Below are 19,804 nucleotides of genomic sequence, written 5' to 3' on the forward strand. Positions count from 1 at the left end.
ATGCAGGGAAGAATCTCATTCCAAAACACCTCTCCTTCTCATCTCCTCTCCTGGAAAACTGCACAGTGGAGCTGCAGTAAGTTTCTCAGGTATTTTTACCGTGTTGGTGTATATTATTGGTCAGACAGCTGCTCCGTGTTGCTTATATAACATTTTCACTTATATAAAATTGCACCAGGATTTGAGGTTTCCTTACATGCCCCATCTCAGGTTCACCCTCTCTGCCGCCTCACAGAACAGTCCTGGGGGCCTGGGATGGGTGGACACCTGCCCCCAGAGTCAGTCCCATGGCTCCTGTCACCTCTGGGGGCTGCCACTGACAGTCCCTTCTTCCCAAGCCCTGACCCTGTGTAGATGGTATGACTTTTGACAGAAGCTGCTCCTGGCTAATATATTCTGAGCACTTAGTGTGCTAAGAACTGTGCCAAGCAGTGCGTGTGTGTGTACACTTTCTTATTTACTCTTCAGATGATCCCATACGGAAGACACTGCTGTTATCCCCATTTTTCACATGAGAGAACCCAGATTCACAGAGGTTAAGTCTCTTGGATAAAGTCACACAGTTAATTAACTGTGAATTGGAGCCCCAGGTAGGTCTGTTCACCAGAACCAGAGTATTCTATTCCCCCCAGGACTGCAAGCCTTAAAAGCAAGCATCTAAGGAAAGAGGGTAGCTGACTGGGCAGCCCCAACCCTCTGCCTGTCTTCATGGGGATGGTGTGCCTGGCCATATTGTGGGGGCAGGGATTTGTCATGGAGTTTTTGTCCAAGTCCAAAGCTGGTCCTCAGGACATCCACGAAAACCCCTTGAAACTGTGTGCGAGATATTGTGGATATGTGTGGTATGGTCTTTTTTTTTAAGAAGGGCTGTATAATTTCATTGATTCTCAAAACATTGGTGCCCCCCAAAAGTTAAGAATGCTGTGACAGAGGGTCACATCAATTGACCACATCACCTGCTCCTCTTCTCAGCTTTCCCAACCCCATTTCTGCTGTCCACCCCATTTTGTTCAGTTATTAGGAGCTGAACCCAAGGCTTATGTGATGATGGCATGAGGTGAAAGACAGTGAACCCCAGCCCTCACCATCCCCTCGGACCTGCCTGGCTGCCCCCTTCCTCTGATGTGTGGCCTGAAGTCACTGAACTCTGGACCATCTCTGAATAGGGAGCTGGGGAGGCATGTGGCTGGCCCACTCTGAGGTGATTTACACTAGGGTGTGAGGGACTGGTTTTACTGGTATGAAGGGTAGGTGGGCCCGTGTGCCAGCTGAGCCAAGGGGTCCAGCCTCCCTCTGCTGCAGGCTTCATTTGGAATCACAAGTGGTCTTGCTTATCCTTCAGGCAGGGTCTTGAACTTGAGGGACCTCCAATGACAAGATTAATACTGCCCTGCTGAACAGAGATGGAGAAGTCAGGCCATGGTCTTTCTCACTCAATTTCCTGAAGTAAGAGCTGAAGGTTGAATTCCCACAAGGAGCAAACCTAATCAGGGTGACAGTACAGAGATGGAAACCCCAGATACCAAATGTTTGCAAGCAATGAATAGTTTTCCTTGGGATAGAGGTCACATCAGAAATAAAACCCTCTGAATTATAGACAATTACAAATACACTTGGACTCAGATTATTGTGGTCCAAGTTAAGAAAATCTAGACATTTGTGTCTCAAGATCTCTATTTCAAGAACTATCCAGAAAGCTATTGAAACTGAAACTGAAAGTCGCTCAGTCTTGTCCTACTCTTTGCGACCCCATGGACTGCAGCCCGACAGGCTACTCCATCCATGGAATTCTCCAGGCCAGAATACTGGAGTGGGTAGCCATTCCATTTTCCAAGTGATCTTCCCAACCCAGGGATTGAACCCAGGTCTCCTGCATTGCTGGTGGATCCTTTACTGTCTGAGCTACAGGGAAGCCCTGAAAACCATGGAACCTATCACCCAAAGCCATGTAACCTATTATCAATTTTTCCATTTATTTTTGGCTGGAGAAAACTGGCTTAATCAGTTATTGAGGGGCTTCTCTTTCATCACTTCTTTCTTCTTTCCTATCTCATCTGCAGCCTGAAAATAGCCTTCTTTTGGTGGATTAAGGGCCAACCCTCACACCTCTGAAATGACACCAAAACGAGGGTATTTTGTTCTTTTGCTTAACTCGTCTGGCTGTACCTAAGACTGGCTGAGGGCCAGGTTCCCCTCAGCATCTGGTTCACGGTGAGTGGATACACCTTAAAGTTCTTTGGTGGCCTGGAGGGGCAGGGGTGCTGGTTTGCTCAAGTCTAAGAATTGATTTTAACCTTGACTTACATAAATAATTTTTGGAATAAGGCACATGAAGGTGAATTAATAAAGGGTTTGGACCCTGGTTCATAACCGGAAGTGGATTCTGAACTGAGCCAGGAAGTGAGCCAGCCACATGTCCTGGGGCTGCGTGTTTACTACGCGCAGAGAGCAGGGAGGTGCTGGGAGAAGGCCAGGTCTTAGAAGAATTCTTTCCCTCAACCACAAGCTTTAAAGTTTATAAAGGCTAGAATACAGTTCAAATAAAGCCCTTCTCCTCCTTGCCTTCTAGAAGGACAGTGAGTCTGGGATGGGAAAGGGATCGATCAGAACCACATGGGAGATGCAGGTCGTCACAGAGGGTAGGAGGGGGACATTCAGAACCCAGCTCCTTATTAATGTATGACCTTGAATCAGGAATGTAGCCTCTGCGTGCCTGGTGTTCCTGACCTGTGATATTCAGATACAGGTGGTTCCTGACTTACGATAGACTTAAGGATTTTTCAACTTTATGATGCTGTGAAGGTAATAGGCGTGAGATGGAAAGCACACTTCTAATTGTGGATTCTGCTCTCCTCCCAGGCTAGCGATGTGCAGTATGATATGCCCCTGAGGATGGGGCGGCAGCAGGGAGATGGAGCTCCCAGGCAGCCACGTAATTAGGAGGGGAAACAACCCTTACACTTACAGCCATTCTGCTTTTCACTCTCAGTACAGCAGTCAGTAAGTTACATGAGGCATTCAGCACTTTATTATAAAGCGGGCTTCATGTTAGATAACTTTGTCCAACTGCAGGCTCATAGATGTGTTCTGAGAACATTTAAGGTAGGCTAGGCTAAGCTATGATGTTCAGTAAGTTAGCTGTATTAAGTGCATGTTCAGCTTACGATATTTTCAACTTTAGATGGATTTGTTTGGCTGTAACTTCCCCGGTGGCTCAGTGGTAAAGAATCAGCCTGTAATACAGGAGACACAGGTTTGATCCCTAGGTCAGGAAGATGCCCTGGAGGAGACAGGGCAACCCACTCCAGTATTCTTGCCTGGAGAGTCCCATGAACAGAGAAGCCTGGTGGGCTACAATCCATAGGGTAGCAAAGAGTCAGACACAACTGAAGTGACTTAGCACGCATGCCCAAACTCATTTTGAGGAATACCTGTAGTCACTTGCCTCACTTTTCCTAAGGATGAAAGGAGTTAATATAGATGATGGCTTTAGTTGAAATTGGCTCCTGGCAAGTACTAAGTGAAGCCAATAGGTGAGATTACCATTGTGGTTACTGTACAAATCACCCTCTTTCTTCAGTAGGATGCCAGAGCCTGAACTGCTGGACCTTGATGAGTGCCATCATCTGCCCACCTCTTCTTTCCCCTGCCAGAATTCTGTATTCCAGACACAAGTCTGTTTTTCCTCTTCTAAAGAAAGGAGACCTCACCATGCCTCTGTTATCTGATCTCTAACAGTCCTTCACACCAGAAAGTTTTCCTTGGAAATTCATTAACCTCTCTTCTTGAAATGGAAGCCATTTCCTCTCACTGAAGCCACTTTAAGACAGAGAAGTGCTTTTCTCCTTAAATAACTCTCCTATGTTTTAATGCTCTATTAAATCCCTTCTCTGGCTTTGCTTTTCTTAAAGAGAATTAGAATCATTTAACGTTTCTCTAGGGCTCCTTTCAATTACCTGCTGGAACTGTTCTTGCTCTTGCCTTCTTGTTTTCTGCACATCAGTCTTAAAAACCAAAGCCACTATGAAATGAGCAAATGCCGACAATCCTTGTGGATGCTACAGGCGAGGGAGAGATTACTTCCTGGCTCCTGCCCATCCTCTGCCTATTCAGTCTTGGTACCATGCTTGTCTTCACAGCCACAATCAAAGATGCTCATGAATCACCCTCACTTAATGGCGGGGACCCTTCTTGACCTTCTTCAGTGTCTCATCCCTTTCTTCTACCTGACATTCACCCTTTGAAGCTCTGATGGTCTTTCTGAATCTGTCCAAGATGCTAGCTAGATTCACATCCAAATTTGGACTCACCCTTCAATTTGTTTTCATGTAGATTTATTTATTTATTTATTTTTGGCTGTATCAGGTCTTAGTTGTGTGGTGCATAAGATCTTAGGTTGTGGCTGGAGTTCAGGCTCTTCATCATGGTGCACAGGCTTCTCTCTAGTTACAGCAGGTGTCCGGGTTCAGTAGTTGCAGCACACGGGCTTAGTTGCCCTGAGGCATGTGGTATGTTAATTGCTTGACCAGGGATCAAATCTTGTCGCCTTCATTGGAAGGCATATTCTTTTTTTTTTTTTCTTTTCTTTCAATTAACTTTGAAACTTTAAACTTAGTATTTTGTATTGGGGTATAGCCAGTCAACAATGTTGTGATAGTTACAGCAAAGGGACTCAGCCATACCTATACCTGTATCCATTCTCCCCCATACTCCCTTCCCTTCCATGCTGGCACATAACATTGACCAGAGTTCCACGTGCTATACAACAGGTCCTTGTTGGTCATCCATTTTAAATATAATAGTGTGTACATGACCTTCCCCAACTCCCTATCTACCCCTTCCCCCACCCCAGCAATCATGTTTGTTTTCTAAGTCTGTGAGTCTCTTTCTGTTTTGTAAGATCAGTTGCAGCACTTCTTTTCAGATTCCACATCTAAGGGATGCCATATGATACTTCTCCTTCTCTGACTTACTTCAGTCAGTGTGACACTCTCAAGGTCCATCCATGCTGCTGCAAGTGGCCTTATTTCGTTCTTTCTAAAGGCTGAATAATAGTCCACTGGACCACAGTTTCTTGATCCATCCCTCTGTGAATGGACATTTAGGTTGGAAGGTGGATTCTTAACTGCTGGACCTCCAGGGGAAGTCCCTCATCCTTCAGTCTAATGGGCAGTGAGCTCCTTGAGATCAGACACTGATTGCTCTCTGCCTCCCAGTGCTCAGCGTGACGCCTGGTTCCCAGTAGATCTACAGGACACACTGGTGGATACTCTTCCTCAGTCGTTGCTGGCAAAGTGGGGCGTTCAGTCCTGTTAGGTCTGAGGTCGGTCCTGAGGTGACATCTCCTGAAAGTTTTCCTCTCTCGTATTCCCACATGGACGTGGCTGCCAAGTGTGTAAAGAGAACTGATGTCTCTCAAGGCCTGTGTGTGTGCCCATGTGGAAATATGCTTTTTAGATTATCTTTTTTTTAACCCGTGTTATTTTATCTTCAAGTTGGAAATTCTCAAGAAGTATTTGCAAAGCCTCCCAAAGGGAAAACTTGCCGTGCTTAGGGCCTGGATGCCATTCTGATGAACTCTTTGGAGAGATAGGGAGTGGAAAGTGGGTCATTGTGAAATCAAACCAACAATTACAATGTCCCATAACTCCGACTGGGCTGGGAATTATTGGTTCAAGTCACACTTTCCACTGGGTCACTGTCTCTGAGTGTTGTTCTTCAAAGAGAATTATATAGCCCCTTGTTAAATATCCATACGTCAGATTTATTTCCATCTCCTCCAGTGTGTGTCTTGTCCACCCCAGGCAGCTGGCCCTACTCCCTGCACTCCCCACCCCCACCCCCCACCCCCACAAGTATCATGTCTGTGGCTTTGCTGATACTGTTTTCTTGCCAGGCATGCCCTGCTTCTCCAATCTAGGGATGTCAGATACAGCCCGAGCTTTCCTTCCTCATGGTCATTATTCTCTGCTTGTTCATATCTGCCTGTTTTCTCTTCCCAGTAACTCATCACTGAGCATGACTCAGGGTGACCAGGGGCTCCACCTCGTTTCCAGGCCTCTGTTCCCAGCAGAGCACCATGCAGAAGAAAGAGACCTAGATCAGCAGGCCTCAAACATGACCAACTTCCAGAATTACCCAGAAAGTTTTTGTTAGAGATTTCCTGAATCAAAACAAAATCTACAGAGATGAGGTCCAAGAATCTGCTTTAAAAAAAAAGAATTGCAGGAGGTGAATCAGTTGATGGATCAAGTTTGAGAATTACCAAGATGTGAGAGGGAGTTGTGTCAAGTTCTTGGTACTTAGAGGGTAGAGCTGCTAAGATTTGGGGTTGGTCCCACAAAACTAAAACAGCCTCCTAGAAGGTGCTCTATGAGTCTTGCACTGGGGTCCAGGGAGCATCGGCTGCTGTGACACTCTACACATTTGCATATTGGCTTTCCATGCACTGGAGATATTTATGTAATTAATTTTTTTAATATCCTGTGTCACATTCACCTTCAAACTAAGTACCACAACTCTTACCAGTTCATCAGTTTTGCATGGAAATAAACACGGCTTTGCTGGGCAACTTTTATTTTCCATCCATCCTACTTCGCAAGATGGCTCTTCCTGGGCCAACATACAGGATCAATTCTATTCAGCTTAATGCTCATGAGTGACTTTGCTCATGATGTGCTTGTTCATTCTCGGGAGGGACACGCCCAGCCACTATGATTGCCACATCCATCATACTTTTCCAGGCAGTGCCCACTTAACTGTGGTGTTGAGCTGGAGATCCATTCACCCCTTCAGGCAGAGTTGAGACTGCAGGCGCTGACCTTTAGCTGGCACACAGCCAGCTTTGCTCAGATGTTTGCCTGTATCCTTAATAATCTGGGGCTTGGACTGTCCCATAAGCCTCTAGTCTTAGCCTTGGGTATGCTTTAATATGTTCACATGAGAAATTTTTCTGAGTGTGGAGGCATTCAATTTCACTTCCCATGTAATATCCACTTATTTTAGTTTGAATTACCAGGATGACATAATATCAATATTAATACACCATTTATTGAGAACCTAATATCTGTAGGGCAATGTATGGGGTAGATATAGAGGCTTCAGAGATTAAGGAGATAAGGTCCTTGCTCTAGACAGGACCATATTCTGATGGGAGATACAGAATGCCATTCATAAAAAAGCAATTTACAAAGCCAGACAGCAGATACCAAATACCAAATGAATGACCCAGACAGTAATCACCCTCAGGCTTTGGAGGAAGGCTAGACCACGAAAAAATGGAAAATTGGAGAACTGACTCTAACACAGGGCCTGGCTGATAGCAAGTACTCAATAAAACCTGTCAAATGAATAAACAAATGACTGGGTAATGGTAAGTTATGAGCTGTGCCCTGGCATATAGGTAGACCATACTCAAGAGAATAAATACACACACACAGCTTTTTCATCAGTGAAGTTATGAACCTATTTTATCAGAAAGTAACATGAATGAGAAACTTAGGAGAGCATACCTTCTTGTTAAGGTTAACTTTATATTATTATATATTAATATTAATATATATTATCAATAATTAATAAAATAATAATTAATAATAATGTTAATATTAATATATATTAATATATAACTTGTATTGAGGGCTTCCCTCATAGCTCAGTTAGTAAAGGATCCACCTGCTATGCAGGAGACCCGGTTTGGTTTCTGGGTCGGGAAGACCCTCTGAAGAAGGGACAGGCTACCCACTCCAATATTCTTGGGCTTCCCTTGTGGCTCAGCTGGTAGAGAATCTGCCTGCAATGCGGGAGACCTGGGTTCGATCCCTGGGTTGGAAAGATCCCCTGGAGAAGGGAAAGGCTACCCACTCCAGTATTCAGGCCTGGAGGATTCCATGGACTGTATAGTCCACGGGGCTGCAAAGAGTAGGACACGACTGAGCAACTTTCACTTTCATCATGTATTGAGCAGTAACTAAATGAATAGTACATACTAAATATTGTTTATTTCCAGTAAACTGATTCAGTGTTTGCTATGTAAATTCATTGCTTTACAATATAACAAAGAAACAAGAGAGATGCCTATTCAATCAACTGAGCTATATACAGTAACTGCCTGGTTTGCTTTGGAATCAACTATTTTAATTCTGGGTTTCCCAGGGGGCTCAATGGTTTAAAAAAAAAAAAAATCCACCTGCTAATGCAGTAGACACAGGAGACATGGGTTCAGTCCCTGGGTTGGGAAGATCCCCTGGAGGAGGAAATGACAACCCACTCCAGTATTCTTGCCTGGAAAAGTCCATGGACAGAGAACCTGGCAGGCTACGGTCCATGGGGCCTGGGGCTATTTCGCAACTCAAGTCCCGAGTTAATTGCTGCTACTTCTAGTTTGACTACTAGGGGGACTGTTATCACCAGCTAGCCAACTTTTCTGCGCCCCGGCACTGAGCTAAATCCCATACACATGTTTTAAAAATTTTAATCCTCCAACTGCCCTGTGAGTAGGTCCTGTAATTCACCTCTTCTTGCAGACTGCTCTTCCTGAAAGCAGCAAGTCCTCTCCAGCCTGGGAATCAACACACAGAGCAGGAGATGCAGCCAACGGGAAGCCTGCCCAAGGGGAGATAAGAAGACCCTACTTCAGAGCAGCTTTGATGTAGAGAGGGGGCAGGCCAACAGGCCTGTGCGTGGCCAGAGCAACTCCAGGGGAGTCGGGACGAGGTTTCTAGACTGAACAAGGAAGAACCATCCCTGGTAATTGAGGACTCTCGTTTGCTTATTTGTTTTTATAATATATCAACTTTATTTTGGATGAATACATTAAGTCATATGATATTTTGGATTAACTTCAAAGTATCAGGTAGAAGATGTAGTGGGGGGGGGAGAATGGGGGGAGGGGACAGTTAGGGAGTTTGGGATGGACAGGTACGCACTGCTGTATTTAAAATGGGTAACCAACAAGGACCTACTGCATAGCACAGGGAAATCTGCTCAATGTTCCGTGGCAGCCTGGATGGGAGGAGAGTTTGAGGGGGAGAGTGGATACATGTATATGCATGGCTGAGTCCCTTTGCTGTCCACCTGAAACTATGACAACGTTGTTAATCGGGTATACTCTAATACAAAATAAAAAGCTTAATTAAAAAGAATAAAAGACATAAGGGGTCACCTCCCTCCTCCTTGAAAAAAAAGCCTGAACATGAGTTAAAGTTTGTTGAAAGGACCCTGGGTTTGATTGGCCACCATGTTAATTGTTTAGAGGCAGCCATGGCTCAGAGTCCAGTGTGCTGGACTTGGAATCAAAGGAGACATTCCCACCAAGCACATCTAAGCTGGTCCCTTCCCACCTCTTTGCTCCATCTTTTAACTGGCAGGAAGGGCGCTTCCCCATGCACCCTGCAGACCCCACCAGAATAAGTGTAAACGCCAAGGCTGTGGGCTAGTATTCAGTCCCAGTGTCAAAGGCTATGTGTGCTTGTTACTGCTGCTTCTGCTGCTAAGTCACTTCAGTCATGTCCAACTCTGTGCAACCCCATAGACGGCAGCCCACCAGGCTCCCCTGTCCCTGGGATTCTCCAGGCAAGAACACTGGAGTGGGTTTCCATTTCCTTCTCCAATGCATCAAAGTGAAAAGTAAAAGTGAAGTCGCTCAGTCGTGTCCGACCCTCAGCGACTGCATGGACTTCAGCCTTCCAGGCTTCTCTGCTTGTTACTACATGGTTCCTAAAATTCAGTATTCCTGGTTCCTCAGTATTGAGTAGTTTATTCTTTAAATACTTTTTTATTCTTTAAATACTTTTTCCTACTTCTGCACCTCCTTCAATGTGTCCCAAGTCCTGCTGGTGGCTGCCTCTCAGACCTGCCTGTCTCCTTCTTGTCATCACTTAATATTGCATGATCTTAGATAGAAGAGGGAAGAATATTTACTGTTGTACAAACATCCTTATTTATTCCATTAAAAACTTGAAGTATAGTTGCTTTACAGTGATTCAGGTGTTCAGCAAAGTGATTCAGTAATATATATATATTATATATGCATTCTTCATATTCATATATTCTTACACATATATTTTGGAGAAGGCAATGGCACCCCACTCCAGTACTCTTGCCTGGAAAATCCCATGGACGAAGGAGCCTGGTAGGCTGCAGTCTATGGGGTCGCTGAGAGTCAGACACGACTGAACGACTTCACTTTCACTTTTCACTTTCCTGCATTGGAGAAGGAAATGGCCACCCACTCCAGTGTTCTTGCCTGGAGAATCCCAGGGACAGGGGAGCCTGGTGGGCTGCCGTCTATGGGGTCGCACAGAGTTGGACACGACTGAAATGACTTAGCAGCAGCAGCACACATATATTTATAAATATATTCTTTTTCAGATTCTTTTCCATTATAGGTTATTACAAGATATGGAATACAGTTCCTTGTGCTATACAGTCAGACCTGGCTATCAAACATCCTTATTTTTTTAAGAATGGCAATTTTATAAAATTAATCCACCTCTCATGGATTAATTTTTAAAAATAAAATAGCATATTTATATTTAATAAATAACATATTTATAAAATAAAATAGCATATAAAGTAGCATATTGATTGCCACACCACTTTTACTTTGTCTCTATACATTTATGATTTTCACATGGCTGTGATCACAGGGTAGATACATTATCTAGTTCCCCTCTATGTATTTAACATGGCTCTAAGCATTTCAAGTTGCTATCTCACCTTCATAATTGGCTTGGCTACTGGCTGAAAACAATTTCAGGATAAAATGTCTCATGATGAAATGTAATTTTATTACTGTTGGACGTTTAGATTGATTTTAATAAATAATGCCAGAACAAATACCTTGGATTTATAGTCTTTTCCCTCTTGTGAATTAGAAAAAGTCTTTGCTACTTTTTTTTTTCCCCCAAAAGCCAGACACAATTTTCTAAATCCCCTCTGTATTTGTCAGCCTTCACTGACGCATCTCTGCTTCATCTTGTTTTATCCTCCTGGGATGTTCTGGTCTGTGAGGGTGAGGATGTAGCTGTTGTTTCTGATCATGATTTCTTCCCATCAACAAGTCCCTTCGAAGGCTGTTTCTTATTCTCTGAGAGGCCAGAAGATTACGTATATCAGGCAAATGACTGATAACATTTGCCTCATGGTTGTCCACTTTGGAGAAGTGACCTTGTCCAAAGCAATAGGAAGAATTCTACCCAACAGGGTGAAGACACTGCCCAGAGAGTCTCATCCAGCCATGGGGGCTGGTGGCTCTTTAACTGGAAGTGCAAGTGGTATGGGGAGTTGTATCAGTCAGGGTCTGACCAGCAACATGAGATTCACTCCAAGCATTAAAAGAGAGGACGTGTAATTCAGGGAAGTGGTGACACAGACAATGGAAAGGTTGAGAAGCAATCAGAGGTGGCAGGAGGTCACTGCTACCTGGAGATGGAGCCCAGAGCCAGAGTCATCTATTAGGAGCTGGACCCGGGGGGCTGGTCCCTGCAGAGCTAAAGACAGAGGCGGGGAGACGCAGCCCTGCTGGAGATGCCACCCAAGGCAGAGCAATAGGAGAAGCACCCCAGTGCTCCCTTACTCCTGCTGGCCCGCCCCCCCACCCCCCCGCCAGTGCCTCTCTTGTGTTGAGCTAGGTGTCACAAGATCCTGCAGCACACAACTTGCAGGGGTGAACCGCTCCCCAAACACACACACTGCCTGTGATATGAAGCAGGGAAAAGATGAGGAAGGAGCCCAGAGCAAACAAGCCAGGAATCAGTACAAAGTCACATTCCAAAGACTCGTTCCAAACAGCACTGGGGCAAGAGAGAAAAATCCTCCAGAGAAGCAGCCAAGGAAGCAAGCAGAAGAAACTAAGTGCCTTAGTCTTAAGCACCACATCAGCCACACACATGTTTTTCGCTGCAACTGGTACCTCCTGCTAGTTTGAGCCAAATGATGATTTGCTGAAAACTATCAGTAGGTTACTGATCTCTGGGAGACCAGGGTCAGGTGTCGAAGTTGCATGGCTGGGAGCACAAGACAAGTTATGCGGGGGAAGGTCGCTGGCTATCCCCTACAGAGGTGGGGCTGGGACCCTGGACTTACTCAGCAGAAAATCTGTACCAGACACATGACCGGCTCTCCTCAGGGCTGCCTCTGAGAACTGATATCCCCCTCCCAAGTGGCACTGACCTCCTGTAGAGTGGATTCAACTCCTTTCTTGGTTTTTACTGAGTTGAAGGCACATTAGGGCTGACATATGCCTGCACCTTGGCTGCAAAGAAGGCTGGGGGAGAGAGTCTGGCTTCTACTTTGGGGAAGGGCAACTGCTACATACTGAATTGTGTCCCCTCACCCCAGTAGTCATGTACAGATCTGAGAGTTGGTGATAAAGAAGGCTGAGCATCAAGGAATTGATGCTTATGAACTGTGGTGCTGGAGAAGACTCTTGGAGTCCCCTGGACAGCGAGGAGATCAAACCAGTCCATCCTAAAGGAAATCAGTCCTGAATATTCATTGGAAGGACTGATGTTGAAGCTGAAGCTCCAATACTCTGGCTACCTGATATGACAAGTCGACTCACTGGAAAAGACCCTGATGCTGGAAAAGATTGAAAGCAGGAGATGACAGGAGAGGAGATGGTTGGATGATATCACTGACTCAATGGACATGAGTTTGAACAAACTCCCAGAGATAATGAAGGACAGGGAAGCCTAGCATGCTGCAGTCCATGGGGTCACAAAGAGTCGGACAGGACTTAGCAACTAAACAACACCCCAAATTCATATGTTGAAGCCCTAATGCCCAAAGTGACTATATTTGAACAAGAACTTTTGGGGAATAGCTATGGTTAAATGAGGTCAGAAGGGTGGGGTCCCAATCTGATAGGATTGGTGACCTCGTAGAGGGAGGAAGAGAGAGAGCCATCTGTCCTCATGCAAGCATCAAGGAGAGGCCAAGAGAGGACACAGCCACAAGGCGGCCGGGCAGCCTCAAGCCAAGGAGAGCATTGTCGCTGGAACCTGGCCATGCTGGCACCCTGATCTTGGACCTGCAGCCTCAAAAGCCATGAGAAAATACACCTCTGTCTGTGGGGTTTTGTTACAGCAGCCGGAGCACTGAGATAAAGACTCAATGTGGGAGTCCACCACCATCAAAGGAATTCTGTTCCCAAGATGTGGGGTGGCCACAAATGTGATAAATGTCCCGTACACCCAGATTACCACCTTCTGTTTGCTACAGAATGTTACCAGGTCTTGTCACACTCGTGCCCATTAAAAAGGATTCAAATGAGGACAGAGGTGGCCCTGCTGGTACCATTGGTGCAGCGCCAGTGCCACTTGCCATGTGAGAGGGCTGGCTCCGGTGAGCTCCGGACCTGACTGGGCGGGTCTGCATCCCTTGGCCACGTGACAGGTAGGGCCACACCACAGAAGCTAAACTAGCACCTTAGGAACTCAGAAACATTCTGCCTCCTTCCCACCCAATGCCAGACCTTTCCAAGCCTTCTGACAGCCCTAGTTGCCACAAAACCTGTCTTTTCCTAATGTCTGCTGGTATAGAGTCCTACAACGAGGGTCTTCTGACATCAATTCAAAATGAGATGACCAACTAATAGAGAATGTGTAAAAGTCAACCCCACTGAGGGGGAAGGGTGGGAAGAATTGGGCCAGGGTCAACCTTGAGGAAGACTATTTTAAGAAAGCTGAGTCTTCAGAGAATGTCAGACACCCTTTCATTCACTTCTGTTAAGATTCTGTTCCAGTGGATTAAGACAGATTGAGTTCTTTCTGTAATAAGAACCCCCGTTAACAGGGTGTCCCCCTTGTGCATCTCTTACTGTATTAGGTTCTGGAGATAAAGCATTGACTAAAATATCGTTCTTGCTCTCAGGAAACCTATAGTCCAGAGATCACTGTGATATAATATAGTATATATATTATATATTATGGATATAATATGTATGTCATATTCAGGGTATTAGTCTTTATTCTGTAGGTCACCAGGAGCCATTGAATACAAATGAGCATGTGATAGTCATTTATAGCTTTTATTGCATTCAAAAAGAAATCATCAGGATACAATGACAAGAACTACAAGAGAAGAATGAACAGAATAGACAAGAGACTTCCCTGGTGACCCAGAGGTAAAGACACCATGCTCCCAATGCAGGGAGCACGGGGTTCGATTCCTGGTCAGGGAACTAGATCCCGCATGCCACATTGGAAGGCCAGGGCCCACTCTTTATTTCTTACAGGCCCTCCTGGCCCCATCCTGCTGTCCACCTGTGGCTCCCAACTTACTGGATGTGTTCTGGCCCCCGGCTGTGGGGCCATTTTTCGTCCTCAAGGTAACTGTGCACAGGATAATTTATATTTTGGTGCCAACACACCCCAAGCTCCTTTGAGATGAAAGGCTCGATATAAAAGTGAGTTATGACCCTGGTGAAGGGGAGCACTGCTGAGTTTTTCCCAAAGTCAAGTTTAATCCTCTTTGGCTTCTGCAAAGGGCTGGCTGCAAAGGACCTTTGGCCATTTCAGTGGCTCTGTTTTTAGCTATCGATTCTGTTGTGTGATAAATTGTCACCCTCCTCCAAGTCCAAAGATAGTGTTTGTCCAGAGGTTGGCTTGTACTTGCCAAAATGCCAAGGAGGAGGAGGAGTTCCAGCTGAGGTCCAAGCTGAGGCTGGATCTTTGCTTTTGAAGTTGTTAGTGAAGTGACGGACAAACACATACATACGTTCATGTTCCCTAATAACATAATCCAGAAGAGTTCCTCCCTTACCCTCTATCCTCCTGTGGGTTCTCGGGACACTGGTTGTGTTTTTTCAGGAAAAGACTGAACTTGACCAGGGTTCTTGGTCACTCTGTCCTTTAACCCCTAGAAGGCTCTCTGCTGCGATGGAGCAGGCTGTCTGCAGGTGTGACTTGCTCTTGTCCAAGGCCCAGGGCTCCCCAGGTCAGCGCTGAGCTGGGCTTCCCTTCGGACAGTATCAGACCAACATGTCTTTTTTTAGAAAAGACCGTAAGTGTCTTATCTTCCTCCTCCGGAATGTTCCACAGTTGTTTCACCTCTAGTTTAGGAAAAGTTGGTTTGAGGGTTCTTCCATCAGCTCCGCGAGCTCGTCTCACTTGGGGTGGCGGTGCTTCTGCATGCCAGCCTCATTTCCATCTCTCCTCCTCCCGACTAGAAACCTTGTGGTTAAAATAACACACAGCCTCTATTCAGAGCTCAACTCAGAGCTGCTCTCAGAGGCAGATTTCGGATTTAAATACCACTCTGGGAAGATGTATTGGCTTGCTTTTTAAACGTTCAGTTTTAGACTTTTGCGAAGAAGGTGGGGATCTCAGGTAAATACTTCCTTTCCTTTTTCACTGTTTTGTTGAGAAGACGATCGGGAAAATTGTGCCAGTGGGCACTGGGAGAAGCCAGCTGCTTCCTAGCTTTTGACTGTTGAACGGGGCTTGTGTCTGTTTCTCTGAAAGAGGAACAAAAAAGTGCTGAAACGTGGATCTCAGGGAGAGAAATGGCAGGGGGGACTCTCTCTATGCAGAAAGGGCTGGGGTTTGAGGAATGCTTGTGCCTTGGTAGAGCTGCCCAAACAGCTTTGGATGCTTGGGAGTCGGAAATGTAGGAAACAAGGGTCTGTTGGTCCTCTCTCTTCTCTGGTGCAGCTGCTTGGAGGCTGGTCACGTGACCAGCTCACACGGAGTGGGTCCCAGCCCTCTCTCATCTTCTCTTCTCATCGAATGAAACCAAAGTGGTTCTCTTTCCCTAGCTGCTTCCTGCTCAAGCAGGTGGGTACCATTACATCTATCTACCATCTACCTATCAATCTATCACCCACCTGTCATCTATCATCCACCTATCTATTATCTATCTGTCTATAACCTACTTCTAAACTGCTGTGAAACATTAGTCCACTGTCTCATGTTTTCATATTAAATTTAAATATATGCCTTTCTCTGGTGATAGGACCTTAAAGATTTGCCTTCCGTCTCTTTGTAGAACATATTAACTATTCCTTTGAATACCAATAACTGTGGTCTCTGAAACAAGAGTTCATTTGCAGAAGCTGCTTTGGGGAAGAACTTGCCACCACTCCTCCAGATCTTTCCTTGTTCAGTTTTTTTTTTTTTTTATTCCTGTGCATATTGGTGCCTGTGAACTTTTTCAGTACAGCTCAGGGTGGCAGGACTAAGTGTTTATTTGCCAGTTCTTCATCTCTCTCTCTATTTCTCTATCCCCTCTCTCCCTCTCACTCTCAGTTTTTTCTCTCTCTCTGTCCCCCTTTGCCCCAGGGATCATTGCTTCCTTTGAAGTTATAGTTGGAAGAAAATCCCAACCCTATTTGATGACAGAACCAAATCAATCAATAATCGATCCATCATTGGGCTACCAAACATTCACCCAAATGCATTTTCTATGTTCTGTGTTAGAAGAGTCATCAGAGTAGAGGGGAGGTTGTGCTGTGCTGTGCTAAGTCACTTCAGTCGTGTCCAACTCTGTGCGACCCCATGGACTGTAGCCCACCAGACTCCTCTGTTCATGGGATTCTCCGGGCAAGAATACTAGAGTGGGTTGCCATACCCTCTTCCAAGGGATCTTCCCTACCCGGGGATCTAACCCACATCTCTTACATCTCCTGCACTGGCAGTCGGGTTCTTTACCACTAGCACCACCTGGGAACCCCAGGGTGGGGAGGTTATCCCAATACACATAAATACCATCATTGGTGTTCATCATGCATTTTGACTGTCACCTACATCCATTAAATAATTACCAAATATAGTACAAAATGAAGTGTTCAATTTCAAGCTTTAAGTACAGGTGAGGTTGAAGTCAGAAAATACAACTCCTGTTTCCATGAGCTCACTATGCATCAGTGACTAAGTTAAGCACTTTGCAAGCATCTCCTCTCACTCTCTCAACAGCACTCATGTTCTGTATTGAGGCAGGAGTGGGTGCTAGGTGCCCACGTATCAGGGCTGATGTGCAAGTCAGAGTTCCAACCTGGTCTGGGGCCAGTGCTCAGGACCCAGCTGGTATCAGGATGTACATCCATCAGAGGTGGTCCCTGGACTGGGCTAGGAAGGGTTATCCAGAGTCCAAAGGAGGAAAAGGATGGATTACTGGGTGGGGGGTGGGTAAGATGGGCCTGGTAGGGGGCAGAGCAGTGGTTTGTGCCCTAATGAGAGGCAGGCAGGGAAGTGCTTGTTAGAGGGCAAGAGGGGTGGTGCAGAAGGAGCCGTCTGTGGTTTCTGGACTGAGGCGTGAGTTGAGGGGCCAGGTGATGGTGGCTACTGCTCAGAGTCACTGTGGGCTTCAGGGTATCAACGGGATCCTGCAATATGTGGCCTTTTGTGTCTGGCTTCTTTCACTGAGCATGATGTTTTCAGGGGTCTTCCACGATGTGGCCTGATTGGCACGTCCCTCCTTTTCATGGCTGAATGATATTCCACTGAAGGTACAGAAACCGTCCATCTATCCGTTCATCACTTGAGGTCATTAGAGGTCATCCCCACCTTGGGACTATTGTTAGCAGTGATGCTATGAACAGTCATGTACAAGTTTTTGTTTGAACACATGCTTCCAATTCTCTCAGTGACTCTGAAGGAGTGAAATCCCTGGGTCATATGGTGACTTGACATTTAACTTTTGGAGGAACTGCCAGACTGTTTTCCACAGCAGCTGCCCCATTTTATATTCCCATCAGCAATGGACGAGGGTTTACATTTCATCACCTCCTTGCCAACATTTGTTCTTCTCTATTTTTTTTATTATAGCCATGCTAGTGGGTGTTAGGTGGTTGGTCATTATGGTTTGATTTCCATTTCTTATAACATTGAGTACTTTTTCATATTTATTGGCCATTGGTCCCATTCACATTTTCTTGCCTTTATTTGACTCCATCTTTTTTTTTCTACATAAGTCCTATGATTTATCCCTTCTTATCACTTTCCCTCTTTGTTTATTTACTATCCATATCCTCTTGTTTCTAAAGAAGCTCCATGAGGACAGGAACTCTGTCTTGTCCATTACTGTATCTCTGTATTGTAGGGACTCAATATATATCTGCAGAATAGTTGAAGACTAGATTATGGTTATTCCCCCAGCCCTGTGCCTAGAGCCCCTCCCTTTTCCTGCAGGTGGATCAACAGTGGGGCCAAGTTGTGTAGGGGGTGGGGGCCGGAGCCACAGCTGGTCTGCACACCAGTCAGTCCCTGACCTCATTCCCCACCCACCTCTCTCCCCACTCCCCACTGACATTGCCAAGGCCAAAGCACTGGCCTTAGCAACGGAGTCCACCCACTTAATGCAGTCCACCCACTCCTTGGTTTGTGGGGTGAGAGGATGGAGCAGCAAAGTACTCGGAAAGATCATCAAAGTTTGAGGGGATGAGAGTCTGAGCCAAGGCAGAGGTGAGGAGGGCAGAGTGAGAGGAAGAGATACGAGGCAGATATTTAAGGAAAAATCAGCAAGACTCTGTGACTGGCAGGGGTGTCAATCAAGGTGACTTCAGATTTTGAACTTGGAAGGTTGGGGATGCGGTGGCACCGTGAACTATAAAAGGAAGTTGGGAGAAAGAGTCTATTTGGGAGCAGAATAGGGAGGCTTCTTTTGTATGAGTTTGAGACAAGGACTAGAGATCTGAGTGTACAAAGGCTTCTTCTGTATTGAGTTTGAGACAAGGACTAGAGATCTGAGTGTACAAAGCTGGGGTGTGGTGGCAGGGACAGCCCTGGAGAGTAAAGGGGAGCCCAGCATGAGAGGTGAGGCCAGACAGCCTGGCTGGGAAGGTCAAAGTGGAGCATCAAGGAAATCAGTGAAATTCACAAAGGGACTTCCCTGGTGGTGCAGTGCTTAAGACTCCACGCTCCCAAAGCAGGGGTTTGGGGTTCAATCCCTGGTCGGGGAAATAAGACCCCACATGCTGCATAGCACAACCTTAAAAAAAAAAAAATATATATATATACACATATATATATATATATTCAGAGAATGGGCAATTTCTGTGCATGTGAGAGAGAGAAAGAGGGTGGAGGGATGCCAAACACAGAAATATTTCTCTGCTGAGGGGCTGGGTAGAAGAAAAGTGGGTGAAGCCAAGAGAGGAAAGGAAAGAGGATGTGGGGAGAAACCCAGAAGCAGGGAGGTGTTGGAACAGAAGGGAGGACGGGAGGTGAAGTAGGACACAGACAAGAGAGAAGCTGGAAGGAAAGAAGAGAGACAGAAGAGGGAGCGAGGGCGTTAGGAAGAGAGGGGCTGGTACCAGAGAATACTGTCCACCTGCTCAGAGGAATAAAAACAGGAAGGCAGAGGGAAGGCAGGAGGGAGGGATGTGTGGGCTGCTGTGTGAGGTTAAGGAGGAGCTTGGTACCCAGCCTAGAAAATTGTGATGGATGCCTATGCTTCTCCAGCTCTGAGCCTGAATCAAGAGAACAATTCTGCGCCACATACACTGTACTGACTTCCCAACAGCCCCTCCCCCTCCCAATATGGCCATTCTTATCACAAGATAGGGCTCTTGACATATTTTTGGGACAGAAGCTATTGACTATGATGTCCTCGGCTGGAGGAGGGCACGCCAGGATAGGGTGCGTATCTCATTAAATGGCATGGCCAAGAATAAAAACAAAAAAAGCTTTCAAGAAATTGTCCCTTAAGTGATTAAAAAGCAGATGAGTTTGATCTTCATTCTGAAACAATGGGAATTCAGGATTGACTTCTGTTGACTAAAAAATATAGTCACAACCTGAAAGTAGACAGTTATTTTATTTGGTGGGAATGTTTAGGATTCTGAGCCCAGGAGTCAGCATCTCAG

Source organism: Bos grunniens, chromosome 13 (assembly GCF_055505025.1).
Source record: "Bos grunniens cultivar Pamir isolate PY7600 chromosome 13, Bosgru_T2T1.0, whole genome shotgun sequence".
NCBI classification, from domain to species: Eukaryota; Metazoa; Chordata; class Mammalia; order Artiodactyla; family Bovidae; genus Bos; species Bos grunniens.